The sequence below is a fragment of the Eschscholzia californica genome, unplaced genomic scaffold (assembly GCF_041429995.1).
Source record: "Eschscholzia californica isolate CP2 unplaced genomic scaffold, dmEscCali1.0.p SCAF_2, whole genome shotgun sequence".
Lineage (NCBI taxonomy): Eukaryota > Viridiplantae > Streptophyta > Magnoliopsida > Ranunculales > Papaveraceae > Eschscholzia > Eschscholzia californica.
The window spans coordinates 62,307,628-62,326,912 of NW_028238309.1; the positions used below are offsets into that span (position 1 = coordinate 62,307,628).

Genomic DNA, 19,285 nt, shown 5'->3' on the forward strand with positions numbered 1-19,285 from the left:
TCGATGAAGAAGAAAAAAATACTTTAGGGTTTGAATCACAGAGATGAAACTCGGGCTGAAGGGGGAAAGTCGCGGATTAAAAACGGGTTGTGGTAATGTGACGCCCCGTGCCCCATAACTAGGCACGACCACGCCCCGGCAATTCACAGACGAGCCGAAAATCCAGCAGCACCTCCTTTGTAAATCGAACCGGTCGTACCTGTAACCTGTCATGCAAACCATACATTCACATAAACATACACAACGGAAGCTAAAAATAAGACATAACTCAACTAAAAACTCTGGTTCCAAGTTGAACCACCAACACTAGGTTAACTCAACCTGCACACAACCTTACATCCCTGCACAGTCTATGTGATACATATATATTTACATTATAAGGTGTTCAGTGTATAAAAATATAACTTCGAAGATAAATCAAAACCAAAGTGAAAGGAAATAACACCAAGTGGCACCGCGCCACAACTCCTGCAATCCATCTGCTAACCCTATCGTTGCAGATGCTTCTAACTAGGAACCTGCATACTAACACACTAGTAGGGGGTCAGTAACTCACCGACACGAGTTAACTTGTAGAGGAGTCCCAAAACAAAACTACGATAAAACCATTTTCGCCATAAAACATGCACACGTATGAATATATATCAATCCTACTCTAACATACAACAGCACCCATGGTATGCTCCTCAATCAACAGAGAGTTACCCAGAGAACTCTATAGTACTTGGGCTAGTATCGTCCCATACCGGCACTAACCCAGGTAGTCAAGTTCTCTCGAGAAAGTGGCTTACCCCTCAGTAGGTAAGCCCCTCTCCCACTAGGCGGCTCCACAATCATTGAAAAGCTAACCTCGTGATAAATATATACACCTAGCTTAACTAGATACGTTTTAGCTTCACCGAAGTCGAATAGTCGGGTCGTCCCTCCAGTATTCGTGTTAGGACGAAAAGCATATTCTCATCGGTACCCTAGCATGCAACTATCCCTTCTTGTTTTGGAAAAGCATTTATTGTGTCAACAACCGAAATAATATTTGAAAAGATCCTTCACCCACAATCTCAGCATATTCGGAACTCGCCCGTTACGCCCTCGACTGAGATAGACTTTTTAAAACATTACTTATCTTATCACACACAGAAGTGGCACAACCAAGAGTCATATCATAACGTGCAGAGGGATCCCAATCACCAAACCAGTCGGGCGGTCCGAGGTGTACAGCCTCTGAGCCCGAGGGTAAGAACAAACAGGCTTACAGTCCAATCGAGCGGTCAAGGGTAGCAAATCCCTGAGCCCCGAGAGTGCAACCTAACGAGAATCCTGGCCAGAGAGTGGAGCACTACAACTGCCAAGACCCTCATGACTAGTCTCAGTCCACTTCACCAATCACATACAACATACGAAACCGTTACGTTTTCAAAACATCGATTTACAATCCGTTTAAAAAACCATTTCTCTAAAAATCATTCGTAAGATATTTTCCATATATAAACCATCACATCAATAAGGAAAGTTCACGATAACAGTTCCATTGAAATCAACGTCTAAATCCTCAAAACTGTCAATCGATATGCACTATCAACGATACAAACTTTATCGTAAAACCATTAACGAAATAGACACATTCAACGTCGTAAGCGTCATTGAAAACAACGGTATAAATCATGCAACATGATCATCTATCCATCTAAACATAGTGATGCATGCATATCTCCTACTCCTAGCATAAATCTAGATGATAATATAAAAGAAAACAAGAGAGCACCCCTACCTAGCGATTCAGGACTCCGTCCTCATCCGCTTTGCTTCGAGCATCTCGCCCCGCTTTGCTTCGAGCATCTCGCCCCCAACTCATTTCGGCTTTCCTTCCGACACCCATGAAGAATCTTAACATAACAAAAATAACTCCGAAAGAACCATAAGAAAAAGAAATACAAATAAGACTTGACTCGCATTAACGTCGGAAGAACCCGAGTGATTCTACTCCTTCATTAGATTCATTATCGACCCAACTCTGACCCGTTTCGATCATACCATACATCGTTGGAAAGATAATTCAGTTTCCCACATTTCATTACTTAGTGTCTCGGTCAAATTTATAGAGTACAGTCCTCGAAATAGCAAAAATACAAACAGCAGCGAGTCTGACTTTCCTAACCGCGTGATGTGCACTATAACCACCATAACTCACTCATCCGAACTCGAAACGACATGTACCATACCAATTCGGAAAGCTAAAACCCCAAGCTACAACTCATCTTTTTGTATAACTACATACGGATACTCAATTATCACAGAAATGCCCGTCAACAGACTGTATTACACAGTCCCCCGAACATGCACTGCTCACTCAAACGGCCATAACTCTCTCATACGAACTCGAAACGACTATTACCATACCGTTCTGGAATCGTCTCGAGACGAACTACAAGTTTGTGGAAGACTCTAAAAACTTTTGAACTCTCTATGTCGAGCAACAGACCCAAACAGTACACTGTTACAAGCTGAACTCCGTGCAATTCTCTAATTTCGGACTCATTTTCATCTCTAGGTTGAACCCTTACTCTTAAATCAAGCATCACACTAATACGACATCAAAATCTCACTCATTCAACCCTAAAATCAGAAAACCCCCAAATCTAAAATCATTAACCCTAGAATTTAAGAAGAACATAACTCAAATTCAAGTTTAAAGCAATTACCAACTCTTACCTTCAATTCATACTCGAATGTACTTATAGGGTGAAGTTCTTCCACAAAGACTCCTACTCCTTTCTTTTAAACCATGGTTCCATTTCCTTCTTTTTTGGTTGTCCCTCTCTAGCAACTTCTCTTCTTATTTCCAACCTTTAATGGCATATAATTCCCCCTAGATAATAACCATTGTCAACATTTTCATCAATCTCTCTTACCCTTCACCCATTAGCCCTAAACCTCCTTCACTGTGATCGTTCAAATGGGGAAGAACCCCCTGAAACTGACGAACAAGAACTGGAAAAAATCGTTCCTGATTTCTCCCCTTTACAACTAAAATTCACACTTCAGTCCCTGTTTTTGTTCTGATTGCAAAACGCCCCCCAATTCTGACCTGATTGCAAGTTTAGTCCTGTTTTAACTCGGCCCAATTGCCTTGATAGTCCTTCCTCAACCTTATTCTTTCATTCCTATTATATCAAAACCTGGGATGTTACAATCGGTAAACCGTGGCTTATGAACCGGGTTTAAAACGGGTCGTGGTATTGGTGAATCGACTCTTATGAAGTGGGTGTGCCTATAGAGGTCCCGTTTGAAGCGTTGTGAGTAGTCCGGGGCCTATAAATGTCTGAATACCCTATTGGTCCGAATAAACTCGAGTATGTCTTAAGGGGCTAAAGGAAGTTTAAAAACATATCTTACTTATGCAGTTAGTTAGACCTAGGTATTATTCTAACAAAAAAAGCTTTAAAAAATTGATAATGGTGGAAACAGTGATACTGACCTTTGAGTGTCGACTGAAAGATTTAGAAATAACGAAAAGAATTCTCAAATAATATCGAAAAACGAAGAAATCCCTAGGCTCGTGATACCATGTGAAAAAAAGCCTCCGACACAAATAATTGAGAATCAAAGGTAGCTTTATTGATTCGATAAACAAATATATATAGAATTGTACAAGCAATGAATTTAATAAGGGTAAAAGTGGTACTCAAGTCAACAATTCCTACCCAGGGAAATATTCTCATATATATCTCCAAGATATAGATACACTAGAATTAGGATTATTTCTATGTTTACATTATTTATTTCCAAGCATTGTAATTCTCTTCTATTATAAATAAACATGGAGGTACATGGTTTTCCTCAACCCAAAACCTAAATCTTTCATGGTTTCAGAGCTACAAAACTCTAAAGAGTATAGTTTCGATCCTACTTTTGCTTCCGCTTAACCGGCGGCGGTAGCCTCTTCCATGACTACCGTCCGCCGGAATCATAGTTATTTTTTGTTCTCTTTTATTTTCTTCTCTAGTTTTTTAATTAGTTTAGTTTATACTTCACAATAAATTTAGTGAAGGTTTACAATCGAAGTTTTTGATGTTTTTCCAATAAGGTTTCAATGGTGGAGATTCTAGTTATCAATAGTATCGGTTATGGGTTTGGGAGGTTTTTGTTATCAATGATGGACGAATTATTTATAAAGGGAATGGGATCTTCAATCTTAATGAGCTTCGTGGATGGACTTAAATTGGTGTTCAAGAAAGTGTAGGGTTAATTCATTATAGGTGCAAGACGGTAAGAAAAACAAAGTGGTGGTTTTCTTTTTTTGCCGATCGATAATATCGGCCGTCGTTGTTTGTCTCATTTGGAGTGCAAGGTTGCTGCCTCCTCGTCGGTATTTTGTCAGTTTGTCTTCACAAGGCAGACGTCTCATGTTGTTGCCATGAGCCTCTGAACCTAGAATGGTTATGCTCACTAAGTGCAACCTTTCTCGTTGTTACTATGTCATGCTTGTTCGTTGAAACTGCTGTAATATTTCTATCGATCTTCACCAAAAATAAAAATTTCTTCATCAACCAATTCAATGATTGCCTTAATGAAGAATGTGTCAAGGAATCGTCTCATCAAGTTATTTCTCAAATTGAACTTTCGGTTTGATCCTCCGTTCAATTTGCGGGAGGGTAATAAGGGTAAAAGTGGTACTCAAGTCAACAATTCCTACCCAGGGAAATATTCTCATATATATCTCCAAGATATAGATACACTAGAATTAGGATTATTTCTATGTTTACATTATTTATTTCCAAGCATTGTAATTCTCTTCTATTATAAATAAACATGGAGGTACATGGTTTTCCTCAACCCAAAACCTAAATCTTTCAGAATTTACGTATGGGAAGAAAATAAAAGGAGACAATATAATAACAAGTATAGAAATAGGATATTTCAATTTACAAATAATAAGGAAACTAATCTTCTAATATGGTCTTGAGAAACCTTCTTGATCCGGTTGAGATTGGATGGGAGGTGCTAATGTTATTGGCACCTCCCGAATTACTTCATTACTTCATTAGCCATCTCGCTCACGTCCCATGACGGTGTCAAATACGTCATTCGGACTTGGTGAGCCGTCAAAATCTTCTGGAGTACTCTGGGCAATTCTATCTCCCTCTAATTCATCCATTTATTTCTGTCAAACAATATAAAGTTGATTAGTGTTCACATATGTCATATACATAATAAGATATTAAACATATCAAATGTTAATATGAAAAGAAACTTACTCTTTTTCAGTAAAGTCCTCATTCACAGTCCCTTTACCATCTTTAGAAGTTCGAGTGACTTCAGAATGCTTTGATCAACTTACTTATATACTGTCAATCAACATAATCACTGACGAGTACAGAGTTCATGTCTTGCCTATCTGTGTGAATACGAGAGATCCTTATACTCCTTACTTGGTTGAATTGAATGGGAGTTTGGCTGTGTGTATGATGAACAAAGTTGAGATGCAAGTTTGGGCACTTAGATACTCAACAACAACAACTTCACCTGGGTAAGAAAATATAAGTTTGAAATTACCACCTGAGTAAAAGAAAAAGGTAGAGAAGATTGGATTGTGTATTTTATTATAACAGCCATATTGAATTGGTATTTTTTCTTATTTGGTGGTTTTTGGAAGTTTTTTATGAACACGTTTGAAGAAGAAGTTATCGAACAGTCCAGTCGCCCCTTTTGTGCAATGGTGTTGTTAAGTACATAAAGGTATGTTTCATGTTACTTTCTTGAGTGTTGTGTTTCATATATATTATAAAACTTACTAGAATAGAACTCAATAAAGGCGATGCTCGTTGGGTGAATATTGTCGGCCAGAACCCTCATACGTGAAACCTATGAATATGTCAACCAACAGAAACTTAGAGAAGCAATTAATGAAACCTAGGTAGAAATGTCAAGTCTTCGAGGACAGGACGAACCTGGCCACAGTGTGTTTCGAAAAATCGTTGGATCCCTGTCTCAACAATCTGCAAGCAAAGAAAAACAACCAAGATATATATTAAAACTGCGAGTTCTATAAGTTTTAGAACACTTCTAACATATAATTAGGACAATTTCTCCCAAATTTATCACATCAGACATCTAAGGCACAATTTAGGGCAAAATCGTACTAATTCCATAAATTTCAGAACACTTATGACATATAACTAGGACAGTTTCTCCCAAATTAATCACATTAGACATCTAGGGCACAATTTAAGGCAAAATTAGATTAATTTCATAAATTTCAAAACACTGAAAAGGATATAGCAAAGTACTTTCAAACCGAATTGTTGTTAGGAGGTGATTTGATGTCAAAACAGAGTTAAAGAGATAAACTGAGCTTCAAATCTTTAAACCACAACAATGAGTTCACCACAAGAGAGATAGAAAGAGAAATAAGAAGATCTTTGAACCTTACCTCGATTTAATGAACCCTAGGTGACACCGGGCTTCAAATCTTCAAATCACAGCAATCCAATTAATGTTCCTGCTCGAAATTCGAGTTGATGTCTGCAACGAAGAAATCGGTTAAACCTTCGATGAAAATTTTGGAGAGTTGGAGGGATGGAGTTCAGTGTAAATGGTGAAATAGTTGGAGAGACAATACACGCAAGGGATAGAAAGAATTCGCAGAAATAGATTTTAGGGCAAGTATTTTCCAGGGACTAAAGTCGACGAAAATAGTTTTCACGAAAAATATTTCGCACTAGAAAATCATTTCGTATTCCGACTGATAAACCTTTTCTACCGTCATAATAGAAACTTTTTTCGTGGGTAGAGAGAGAGTCGTCGGAACAAAAAAAATTTGGCAAATTGCAACGCATGTATTTACGTCGGTTGTTAAGTAAGCACTCGTCGTTAATACCTACCACTTTCGACGGATACAAAATAACTCGTCGGAAATAGACATTTTTCTGACGGCTTTTCTTTCCGCCGTTGGAATATCATGAGTATTTGCGACTGTTCTCCGAGGTCCGTCGGAAAAAGTCCGTCACAAATAACCCAAACTTTTGTACTAATCGTAATTCAAACTTTATGCCTTCAAGGACACTTCAACAAAGAATTTTTGTTTAACAGAAGATTAAAATGAACAACCATGGATTTGATAAGTTCAATTTTTTTGAATAATTTCAAACAGAGGGGAAAGACGACAAACCAATAACTTCAGATATTTCAGTAAGAGCAACATATCCATTGTTTCTTTTTCGAAATGTCTAATGTATTTTAGTTATCATATGAATCAAACATGTATAACTATATAGTTTAAAACGTAACATTATGCAAAACATTTCGATGACATTGATACATGATCATGAATACAATATGCAAAACATCGTGAATTTAGATAAGCACTGTAATCGCCAATTAAGACATCTTGAGTTTGAAATATCATATAAAGACCCTTAGGATCATTCTAGGGGGTTGAAAGCCCATCCACTCCTACCTCTACTTTCTTTAATTACGTGTCAAAATATAAATGCAACGTCATATATTGTTCCACCTTTGACGAATACATGTCCAACTTTCTTTGTAGGTGATCTTGTTCTAGTATTTCTCTTTTACAAGTAGAAAAAATTAATGTTTTAATATATATTTTTGTGACACATGTTTGGAAGACTCTTTAATTTTTTATTATCTCTAATGTCTAATATAACTTCAACATGCTCCATATTAACAAAATCTCCTATCTCTTCTGCCTTAGTTAGTCCTATTATTAGGTTTTTTTTTTTGTTAAAATAATCATTAGGTTGAGTATTTTAGCTTGGCAACAGCATACACTACGACTAAAAAAGTTGATTATTTCACATCTACTAATTCATTCTTTGTAACTAGGCCTACTTGGTTACTATTCATGACCACAAATTTGATGGTACCACAAGTTCTTGACTAAAGAAAAGTCCAATCAATCAAAGATCGTGTTAAAGTATTCAAGTTGCAAATAACGTTATATAGTAGTTGAGGTTTGTTCTCTGAATATGACACGTCTGAGACGGATTTATCTGAATTTCCATCATCTAGAAGGAATTTATTATGGTCATAGTTAGAATAGTCATTTCAGATAAATGAGTTCTTAATTCAGACTTATTTATGTCTGGTTCGAATAGAACCAAAATCATTCTGAATTAACAATTCAAATGAATCTGATACATGTGTCAAATAAAAAATCAAACAACCTAAAACCCACCCGAGTCAATTAAGATATCAAATTAGATTTCTGATCTAATTTTGAAAAAAAAAATAACAAACGCTACCACATCTTGACAATCAAGAAAAGAAATGGATGGACAGATTAAATATGTTAAAAAAAAATTCCGAACATATTGAGTGATTTAATTACCATTTTAATGGGTACGATGGATTTCCACCGATCCATCACTTTACTGAGGAAGTTGTTTGCTTTCCCATGCCACACATTCCTATATGGTTTCACTTCCTCACCATCCCTATTGACATGATATTTCAATTCTATACAAAAATGTGAAAGAAATTTTAGAAGAAACTTAGATCCAGACACAACTCATAGAATCAAATTTATTCAAAATAAAATAAATTGGACAAAATCGGAACCAGATAAACTTACTATTATTTCCGATCCCTTTGCCCTCTTCTTTGTGTATCTCAAACGTCATATCTATCATTTCAGATAGAAATTTTCTTAAGATGGTAAAGAAAGTGGCTATGGTGTATCTTTTTATATAGAGCTACAGCCCATAGTTATTTCTCCAAACTGCGGCGACGAGCCCATAGTTTTCAAAAAACCATGGTTTTTCATGTCAAGTTGCAAATCTTTATTTTTACAAATATACCGCTTTATATCACGTAACTTCAAGGTCGTAATTTTAAGAATAATTCTACAATTGCTTGCGGTTTGAGGATCTTACATAATGGCAAACTCTTCAATTCATTTCCTTCTGTTAAAATGTAAAATTTTCATATGATTGACAAAAAAATTCCTAAAAAAGAAGTTAATAAGACACGTTGATAAAAGCAAGATTTTCATTTTTCTGTAAAAAAAAAAGTGGATAACTTCTCCATTTTGTGGAAAAGACGTAATCTTTTGATATTAACCGTGAGAAAATTTTAACTGGTGATTAACTTCAATCACAACTATGAGTGAATTTGCTAAATATCAACCGCGTCAATTTGTGTTTAATTTGTTGTCAATGTTAATATGTGTCTCTCTCACCAAGCCTATTACAATAAAATGGGTCGATCGGTTATGGGAGAGATAAGTCAGGTTGTCTATTTTTGTTGGAAGTTTTATAAAGATCACATTCAATAACTAATATAAAATCATCTTCATGTAAATCTAGTCATAGTAAAAATGTATTAGTGCCAATAATGAAAAAAAAAAAAAAAAAGTTAAATACCAAAATCGGTCAAGATATCTCAGGGTCAAGCCAGACCCAAAGCGAGCAAAGCTTCGGTTTGGGTAACCTATTTTAGGGGCCACCGTGTGAAGAACACAAATCAGACTTAGGCAGGTGCCCAAAAACTAATGAGTAGAAACATGCCTAACGATTTTTTTACCAATAACGGCTCATTTTGGAAGAGTGACTTCCCTCTTTTTCTCTCTCAAATCTCAAACAACAAATCCTAAAATGGTAAACCTAGACGACCTGTTCCTCTACATTTTAAGTTCTCTTTATCCTTTGTTTCTGATTCTCCACTACCCATCTCCCACTCTCTCTTTCTCTCATACATAATCATTTTATATACATATACTAGGCGTTCACCGCATCCTACGAACACGGTAGATTTTTTTAGGCTAAGAGCATCTCCAATGCAAAACTCAAAAAAACTCTAATTAGCTTATGTGTCAACTCTCAATTGAGATTATCTTTCCTATATGGCATACATGAGTGTTTCTACTTCAAGTGCTTTTCCAATGCAACAGTCCAAAAAACTCTAATAGTTACACATGTCACACATATATTTATTAGGAAAAAGTAGTTAAGAGATAAACATTCTTCATTGGTCCTAAGAGCAAGTCCAATGTAAGGGCTCGGGCTCCAAATTTTGGGAGCCTCTGATTATTTTAACTCCAACGTCGGACTCCCAACAGGGACTTCCAAATCCAAATTATGTACGTGTGTGATGCACGTGTGTGAGATTTTAATTTCTGTTCTTAACTATAAATTATTAGTTCCAAATATAAGATTTAAATTTGATATTATTCTTGAGAGATAATTTTACAAAGATAAACAATTAAAAAAAAGTTAAAGAAAAGATAGTTCAAAACCATTAAACAAAATTAAAGAAAAAATCAATTGCAAAACAAAATTAAAAGAAAAATAAGTAAAGTGGGGTGGATCCCTTTTTAGTGAGATCTTGAGAGTTGCCCATAGTAACATTTGGGGTTGGAAGTCTCCCAGCCCGACCAGGAGCCCAGCACCGGGGCTCCCGGATTGAAGCAGTCAAAAGCTGGGACGGGACTCCCAAATTTGATGACCTAGAACCCTTAAAACTCTCAAAAGAGATCTCAAAAATAAAGTTTTTAATTGAGTCATCTTAAAATTAATTGCTTCAACATCATCTTCGATCTCAATTGAGTTTTGCATTTGAGAGGTTTTTTTCTTAAAAAAAACTCTAAAATCCTAAGTGTCACTTACGATTTTAAGATTGAGTCTTGCATTGGAGTTACTCTAACGCCATTGTATTAGATTAAATCTCAATCTTACACATAAATTACATTTCATCGATCTCTGAGTGTGTGTACCGTGATTTCTCACTCACTTCGTCTAACGTCATGTTAGGTCGAGCTTATATATATATACACATACGTGCATGGACCGTGGTGCTCATTTTCACATCGTGTGAAGTCATGCAAGTACCTACCATCTAAAATCATGTACTGATTTTGAATGAAATCACGTATTGATGACAGGTACATGACATGTCGCCGAAAGAAGAAGTGAAAGTGAAGTACCAATCAAAAAAACCTACTTCATCGTCTCAATAAACTAATTTCAGACAAATCATTTTAAAGCTCTCCACATCAACAAAAAAGTGAAAACAAAACAAAAAGAAAAAAAGACATTACTATGGGAAGCGATGTGTGGCGTGGGTAAAGTAAAGAACCGCCTATGTGCATTGACGAGCTAGGTACCAAGACACCCTAAAGTATTCTTTTAGTGTTGTAGTTCCAAGTTAGTTTGTTTAGTTTCTTTTCGTGAATTTAATGACAGTGGAGGTGCTCTAGTTTGACACTTGGTCAATTGACTTGAGTTGAATTTCAGACGGTTTATTTTGGTCAATGTTTTGGGGAAACAAGAAAAAATCTCAGAGAAGAAGGTGGAAAACCGAAAAAAATCAAACCAAACGCACCCTACAAGTCTCCGGCAGAAAGTCGTCGGTCGGATGTGGTCGGAGATGGCCGACGACTTCATCATCTTTCATCTCTCTTTTCTCTTGTCATATCCTCTCTCTCCTTCTCTCTAAGTTCTGATGAAGGGAATGGTCCCTTCGCCATAACTCTTCATCTGGTTCAACCAAACTACGCTTCGTGTGGTTTTTCTGATGAGGGTTCGCTGGAACTATAGAAGACTAAAAAGAGAGGGAAAATAGTGAAGAAAGAGAAAGAAAGAGATGGGGAAAGTTAATGGTTGTTGGAATTAGTTTTGGTGTGGTGTCGTCAGAGTTTGTGGTGGGAGGGAAGATAGAAGAAAAAACAAATAAAAAGCTTTAAAAGTGGGTAGTGTTTGGAGGAAACAAAAAATAATTGTTTCCACCCAAAACTTTCTTCTCTAGAATTTTTTTTTTATTTCTCTCAAACACTGACTTTTATTTTTCTTTTACCTGATTGTCAGATTCGTTTAAGACTAACTTTTATTCTACTTGAGTAAAACTGACTCGTTTCAAACCTATATTGTTATCTTAACTAAAACAAGTATGTCCTAAACAAGCGAGATTTAAATAAGTCAGACCTGGGGAACTAGAATCTGAGAGGCACGACTCCAATAACAATGTTATAACTTTATATATGAACATGATTTGAGATTAGAACTCTACAACAAACCTAAGATGGGTGATTTGGAAAACTAAGAAAAGTATTTGGGGTGCAAAGACTTTCTCAAAATTAGTCAATTTTAGTTGACTCATTTTTTTTAATTGTTAGAGGGAAACGATTTTGAGTGAAGTATTTTCTCTTTTTTCCTCTCCTACTCTCTTTCTCTTCCCTCTCTCTTTCTTTTATTATCTATTCGTTTTCCGACAAACAGATCGCCAAAAAACTGTTGCGATTTGGGGTTTTCCCCCAAACCAGTGACTGGTTGGAGATTCCCCTAACCAGTTCATACAGGTTTGGGGGATCCCTAAAGCAGTTCGATTTTAGGAGAGGTTTTGGGATCTCCAAACCGAGATGGTTGGGGGAACCCCCAACCAGTGCAATGGTTGGGAGGCCATTCATGTTTGGGAGAACCCCCGACCATATGGCTTTCCGACGAAGGGGATCCTCTCCTTCGTCGGATTAAATAAAGAGAGAGAGAGAGGAAAGGGAGAAGTAGAGAGAGAAAAGAAGAGGGAGAAGTAGAGAGAAAAATGGTAATGGAGGAGTAGAGAGAGAAATATAAAGAGGGATGACTAGAGAGAAGAGAGATAAATGGAGGTTGTAGTTTTACTGGAAGCGAGAAAAGGAAGAAGAAGAAAAGGAAAAAATGGTGGCGGTAGCTCAAGTTGGTGTGGAAGAAGAAGATGACTTGTTTTCCTTTGAAATTCTGCACCCCCTGAAAATTCGTCAAAATTCACATACTTCGTTTAAAATTTTCTACCTCGGATAATATTGTTATTTCTCCAAATCATCCACCAACAACCCCAACCTAAACAATAAAAAAACAAGGGTTGTCACTTGTATATGGTCGAGTTTTTCTACTCCCTATCTTTCACAGAATGTCTAGATGAACCTTTTTGTCTAAACTCTGTTGATGGTAGTTTTCCCCCGTTTTAACCTTTTCACTAATTATTTTTTCTGTCTTTATCCTGGAACACAGTTGTTGATCTTATTAATCATCTTCATTATTATGGGTATCCGACCCATATGATCAACCGACCAACCGAGCACCTCCATAGTCGACCCAAGTCGACCCATGCAAGCATGCAAGATCTCAACTGGCCTCACCAAAGATCACAACCACCTTAGCTATCTTAGATTTGATGTATCTTTATGTATCTTTCCCTTATGCTTATCTAATGTATACCTATATATATACATCATTGTGTAAACCCTAATATACAGAGAAATATAATTGAATTTGTATCTCTAAACTCTTATCTGTTAAATCGATTTCTCTAGCCTCTCCTCTCTCGGTTTCTCCATTGCAATCGTGAGATTACTCACTTCACATTCATGAACAAGTATTATATTATTCTCAGGCATCTTCATCTCCTCTCCCATCTTCTATAGCAAGAAGAAAAGATATTGAAAATCTTCATGTTGGCCATCTCTTAGCACAAAAGCACCAATCCCACCTATCATCTGAGAGATGTGTGTCAGTACGTATATACATGTATGAGATGTTCGAAAATGTAGTTTATTTCTATACCATTTACTTAGGATTAAACGTATTGTTTCATAATGATGCAGGGAGATTTTCAGAAGATTTTATGAAAATCTTAGATATCATCAAATCAAGTTATTTTAGTAGTTTCCTATTTTTTATTAATAGATAATTGTTAGGTTTAGTAGTTTTATATTTTTAAGAAACCTTCTAGGCTTTAGATTTTTTAGTTAAATCTTCTTAGTTTCAAATTCTACAAGTCTAAGACGGAGATCTAAAGACTTTTTTAAGTTTTAAAATTTTTAGACGAAGATCCAATTCTTTCCAAAATTTTCCATTGCGTCAGTTGGCATCAAGAGCGAGGATTTGTCTAGTTCGATATCATCTACGCGAAGATCACTTTAGAACAAATCGCTGACACATTTGCCAAAGATGCATCTAAAGTTGGTTTAAAACAAAAAAATCAAAAAAAGAAAGAAAGAAAGAAAAGAATCACAGTATTATTATTTTTCCTATTTTGTTATCCATCAATCAATATGGAGAAATACTATCATGGTAATAATTTTTTTAATTTTTGGGTTCTTAGTCAAAAAATCAACACCTAAACACACATTTAGTCCACCCTAATATTAATATAGGATTGTAAGTCAAAATAATAATTATAATGAATATTTAGTCCAAATTGACCCATCTCTATAAAAAAAAAATATATCTCTATCATTTCTATTTAATCATAATACCCATTATAATCTTTTATATAAGAAAAAGCCCACTTTTGAAAACTAATCCCCAAAATTCTCTTTCTTTTTTTTCTCAGATTTTTTCGATTGATTTCAAACTTACTATTTGTTTCGCAATATACACGTTATTTCGTATCAATTATGTATATTTCTACAACAGAACACATTTAGTATAGTTAAAGTATGTCTAAATGTCAAAGTTACAGTGTTTTCTGTTTATTGATTCTTGTTTTGTTTCATAAATAACGTGTTATTTATTGTTAAAGTTTCATACTTTATTTCATTTTTTTATATGTGTCATACATAACACATTATGTATCAACAATGTTTCTTCCAAAAGAGAAAAGGACTAAAATCCTATTTTCTGTGAAGATTGAACCTTAATCCCTTTTTGAATTTTATTTTGAGCCTAAAACTCATGTACCCTAATTTTTTAGTGCACCCACTTAGAGATTATAATAGGTACAAGATCAGTGAAGAGATACCAATTTTCGATGGGTATTTAACTATAGAAGAGTTCTTGGATTGGCTAGATAAGGTCGAACGACAAGTCAGTATGTGGGTTACTATTCTCAATGAAGAGATAATTAAAACCATTGCTTATAGACTCAAAGGGAGTGTTGCAGATTGGGGGAATCAATTACAACTTATAAGGATGAGACAAGGAAGGGCTCCAATCTAGAGTTGGTCGTCTATGAAAGAAACTTGAAGGAGTGGTTCATACCTCCTGATTATCAACAATAGTTGTTCAGGATATACAAGAACTGTAGACAAGAGTTGCGTTCGGTGGATGAATATTACGAGGAGTTCTCAAAATTGGCTCAAAGAAACAGTATGGAAACGTTACAGAACTTGTAAATATTCTGATAGATTGATTTCTGAACAGATTAAAATTTAGCTTGAGATGTACTTTGAGAGAAAAGGTGAGGTTAGGTAATTTATGGATTATTCAAGATGCATACAACTTGGCCCTAAATATTGAAGCTCAGGAGCGGGAATATAGGAACTTTGGATTTCGGAGAGAAGAACAACCTCGCTTTAATACAAAAAAGATCAAAGAAGCACCACTAAAGAATGTTGAACTGTCACCCTAGAAGATTCAAACATTATTATTCATGAAGCAAAATCCAACGTTATTGTGTTCAAGGATAAGTCTCCTAATATCAATTTACACAATGAAGAAATTTTTTACGAAGAATTGGTTCAGGGAATTGAGTTAAAAGAAGTTGTTGAAGAAATTGACTCAAAGAGAGTTCTTCAGAAAACTGAGTTAAATGAAGTTGTTCAGAAAATTGAGACAAAGGACGTTGTTCAGGAAATTGAAGTGGTTCAAAAAATTGAGTCAAAGGAAGTAGATTGAGAAGAAGGTGAGAAACTTCGCAAGTTAGACTTTAGTCCAATTAAATTTCCTTCATACGAAGATCCGTTCTTAGAATTTTGCGAATCTCAAATTGTTTCACATGGATTAACAAGTAATTTTATGACGCAGCGGAAAATTCCGAAAAGAATTAGAACTCCGTCTAAAACTTTAAAACCTAGAAAAGAGTCTTAGAACTTCGTCTAAAGCCTGTAGAACCAAAATAAAGAACAAGTAATACTAAAATACTGAAGTGTTATTCATTCGAATACTGACGCAGCGGAAATTCCGAAAAGAATTAGAACTCCGTCTAAAACTTTTAAAACCTAGAAAAAGCCTTTAGATCTCCGTCTTAAGACTTATAGAACCAAAACTAATAAGAATAAACTAAAATACTGAATTTTATTGATCCACTTGAATGAATAAAACAACTCTTAGATCTCCCTTTATATAGACTTAAGGTTTCCTTAACCTAATCAAACTCAAATAACAATTTAACAAATAAAATACTACTATCCTAAACCTAATCAAATTCTAATAACAACTTCTAAATAAATAAAATACTATAATCTAAAACCTAAAAAGTTTCCTAAAAATATAAAACTACTAAAAATAATAATTCTCTACGAACAAATATATTATACTACTAAAATAACTAGATTTTAAGATATCCAAGATACTTGGAATATCTCATGAAAATCTCCCTGCATCATTTTATTCGGAAGTCTTCATCGAAGTTCATAATTTGCAATCACTATACTCATGATATGTACAAGTTTATATTTTGAGTGAAAAGAGAGTTTGAGTCACATTACAATTACAGACAAAAAATATTTTATGGCCTAGTAAAATCGTCAGTCAAATCTAAAAATTTGGTAATTCCTATGCATAGTTCACGAGAAGGATATATCAAGGGAGTACCAATCAAGATAACATTCAAGTCAAACAGTAAACTCGAGGCGAATTTTTTTGAAGTGGATGAGACTGATGCAGGGAGATTTTCAGAAGATTTTCTGAAAAATCCTAGATATCATCAAATCAAGTTATTTTCGCAGTTTTTTGTTAGTAGATAATTGTTAGGTTTAGTAGTTTTAAATTTTTAAGAAACCTTCTAGGTTTTAGATGGCCAGCGCTTTGGGGAAAGCTAAATAGTTTCCGGGGTGTGAAGACTTGGTCAAAAATTGGTCAATTTTGTTTGACAATTTTATTTTGCAAGTTGTTAGAGGGAAAAATAAAAAAAACCCCACCTCACCTCTCTCTCTCTCCACCTCATCTTCTCTCTCCACCTCATCTTCTCTCTCCCTACCATCATCTCTCTCTTCTCCTATTAGGTCGCCGGTCGGAAAATTTTCTATTAAAAAAAAATCACTCTCTCTCTCTCTAGAAACTCCGGCGAAGGAACCCCCTTCGCCGAAGAAACCAGATCTGATCTGGTTGATGAAATCGAATTCCGGTCTGGTTTCAAACCAGATCGGGATCTGGTTTTAACAACCAGATTCTGGTCTGGTTTCTCCGGCGAAAGGAACCCCTTTCGCCGGAATATTTTGAGAGAGAAGGAGGTTTTTTTTTAGAGAGAGAAAGAGAAGAGTTCAAGAAAAAAATTTATGTTGAAGTTCGCCGACCGGAATTTTTTCGACCAACGACCTTCGTCAGAGAAGAAAGAGATGAGGTGGAGAGACATGTATGGTGGAGAGAGGTGAGATGGACAATTTCCCCAGAAAATTTTCAAAATTTTACATATTCCCTTTAAAATTTCACACCCCGGAAACTATTTAGATTTCCCCTTTAGAAGTTGTTATTAGAAATTTGATTAGGTTTAGGAAACTAGTATTTTATTTATTAGAATTTGTTAATTATAATTTGTTTAGGTTAAGGAAACCCCTAATGCTATATAAAGGGGATTCAGTAGTTGTTTTAATCATCCAGTTTAATCAATAAAGTTCAGTATTTTAGTTAATTCTTCTTAGTTTCAAGTTCTATAAGTCTAAGACGGAGATCTAAAGATTTTTTTTTTCTAAGTTTTAAAAGTTGTAGACGAAGATCTAATTCTTTCCGGAATTTTCCGTTGCGTCACATAAGCACACCACATTAATTTAATTTTGTTGGATATTATATCGGCTTGAAAACTTTTCTGGTTAGTAAAATCCTTGAGTTGCAAGGGGTTAGAGGACTGGAATTTTAGAATTTAGAGTTGTATAGCCTCCAACCCTATTATATGCATTCCATTAAAGAAATATAAGAAGATCATCTTGTTCCTTACTTTGGATATATAAGGTACAGATATCTTAATTTTTCATGATATTATACAAATTAGGGTATATCCCGTGCCCTAAGGCACAGACACTTGTATCAATCAAATGTTACGAAATTTATTGTTATATTTTATTGAGAGAGAGATTTTTATTAGTTATTATTTTTTTTTGTTTCTTTTCTCTTAAATTAGTTATTATTTTATTGAGAGAGGAAGATTTTAATTTCTTTTTTTAACCATTAAAATTTATTTTGTTTATTTTTTTTCTTAAATTAGTTATTTTATTTCTAAGAAGGAAAGGATTATTGTTTTTTAAATAGGTAACTTTATTTCTATAAAGGACTATATTTTAAATTTTGAGAAGGACTTCTAGACAATATCATTTATTAAAAAAGGATGTTTGTCTCAGTCATCGTTTTCCCTTCTGTTTTCTTATATAGATATCTTAATTTTTCATGATATTATACAAATATCTTAATTTTTCATGATATTGTATTATTCTCACGCATCTTCATGTTCTCTCCCATCTTCTATAGCAAGAAGAAAATATATTGGAGATCTTCATGTTGGTCATCTTTTATCCCAGAGCATAGAGATATAGAGTGAGATTCCACAAAAGAGAAGTTGAAAAACATTTCAGGGTGTATTTCCGTCTGGTAGACTACAATGTCAACCTTTTGCTTATGGGCGAAAAGCTTTTCAAGTTATAAGCAGATGTTGATCTTTGTTATCAGTCGGGTAGGGATATCACGGAGGCCACCCCATACACATTGGTGATATCTTTCTGACTTGTAGTGTACAACATTGATAGCCTTCTTATCGACGGAATTTTTTTCAAAATTGTAAATAAATGTTGTTCTTAGTTACCAATCTGTAGGACAATTATCGAGGCCATATGTTATATATCAGTGACGTGTTTTCGACTCGTAGAGTACAATATTGGTTCACTTTTTGCCGCTATCATCCGTCATTATGACTATATACCGAGCTCATACTATATCCATCAGTGGTATCTTACCGAAATGTAAAGTACACGATCGACACTCTCTTACTAACGACAAATTTTCAAAATTGTAAACAAATGGTGTTCTTTGTTATCTGACGGTACTTTTGTTGCCGATATCATATGCTACACATTCGTTTGTATCTTTCAACCCATATATTGATAAAAAATGTCAAAATTTTAAGCAAATGTTTTTATTTGTTATTTATCGGTATGACTATCATTGAGGCAAGACTTTACACGTCGGTGGTTTGTATAGGTTTGACGGAGTAACCCAAACCAAAAAAATATTGCATACATAACCTAGTCAAGAAAATATTACATATCGTTTTAGGTTATGACTTTTGGGCATCCAAAATAATTTTTAGAACCAATATTTTGGATGGAAAATTCTTGGATTTCTCCAGTCCCTTCTACTTCTTTTCA

General features: G+C 35.0%; 2 long non-coding RNA genes across 2 annotated transcripts; both read right to left on the reverse strand.

Annotated features, from left to right (window-relative positions):
- Positions 1-246: 246 nt before the first annotated feature.
- Positions 247-3,033, reverse strand: LOC147560026 (uncharacterized). The gene is made up of 2 exons (XR_015234721.1): positions 1,769-3,033; positions 247-533 (listed from the first exon to the last, which is right to left on the reverse strand). It is a non-coding gene; the product is annotated as an uncharacterized LOC147560026 (long non-coding RNA).
- Positions 3,034-6,457: 3,424 nt separating this feature from the next.
- On the reverse strand, positions 6,458-8,675 carry LOC147560027 (uncharacterized). The gene is made up of 3 exons (XR_015234031.1): positions 8,594-8,675; positions 8,351-8,478; positions 6,458-6,522 (listed from the first exon to the last, which is right to left on the reverse strand). It is a non-coding gene; the product is annotated as an uncharacterized LOC147560027 (long non-coding RNA).
- Positions 8,676-19,285: the final 10,610 nt, after the last annotated feature.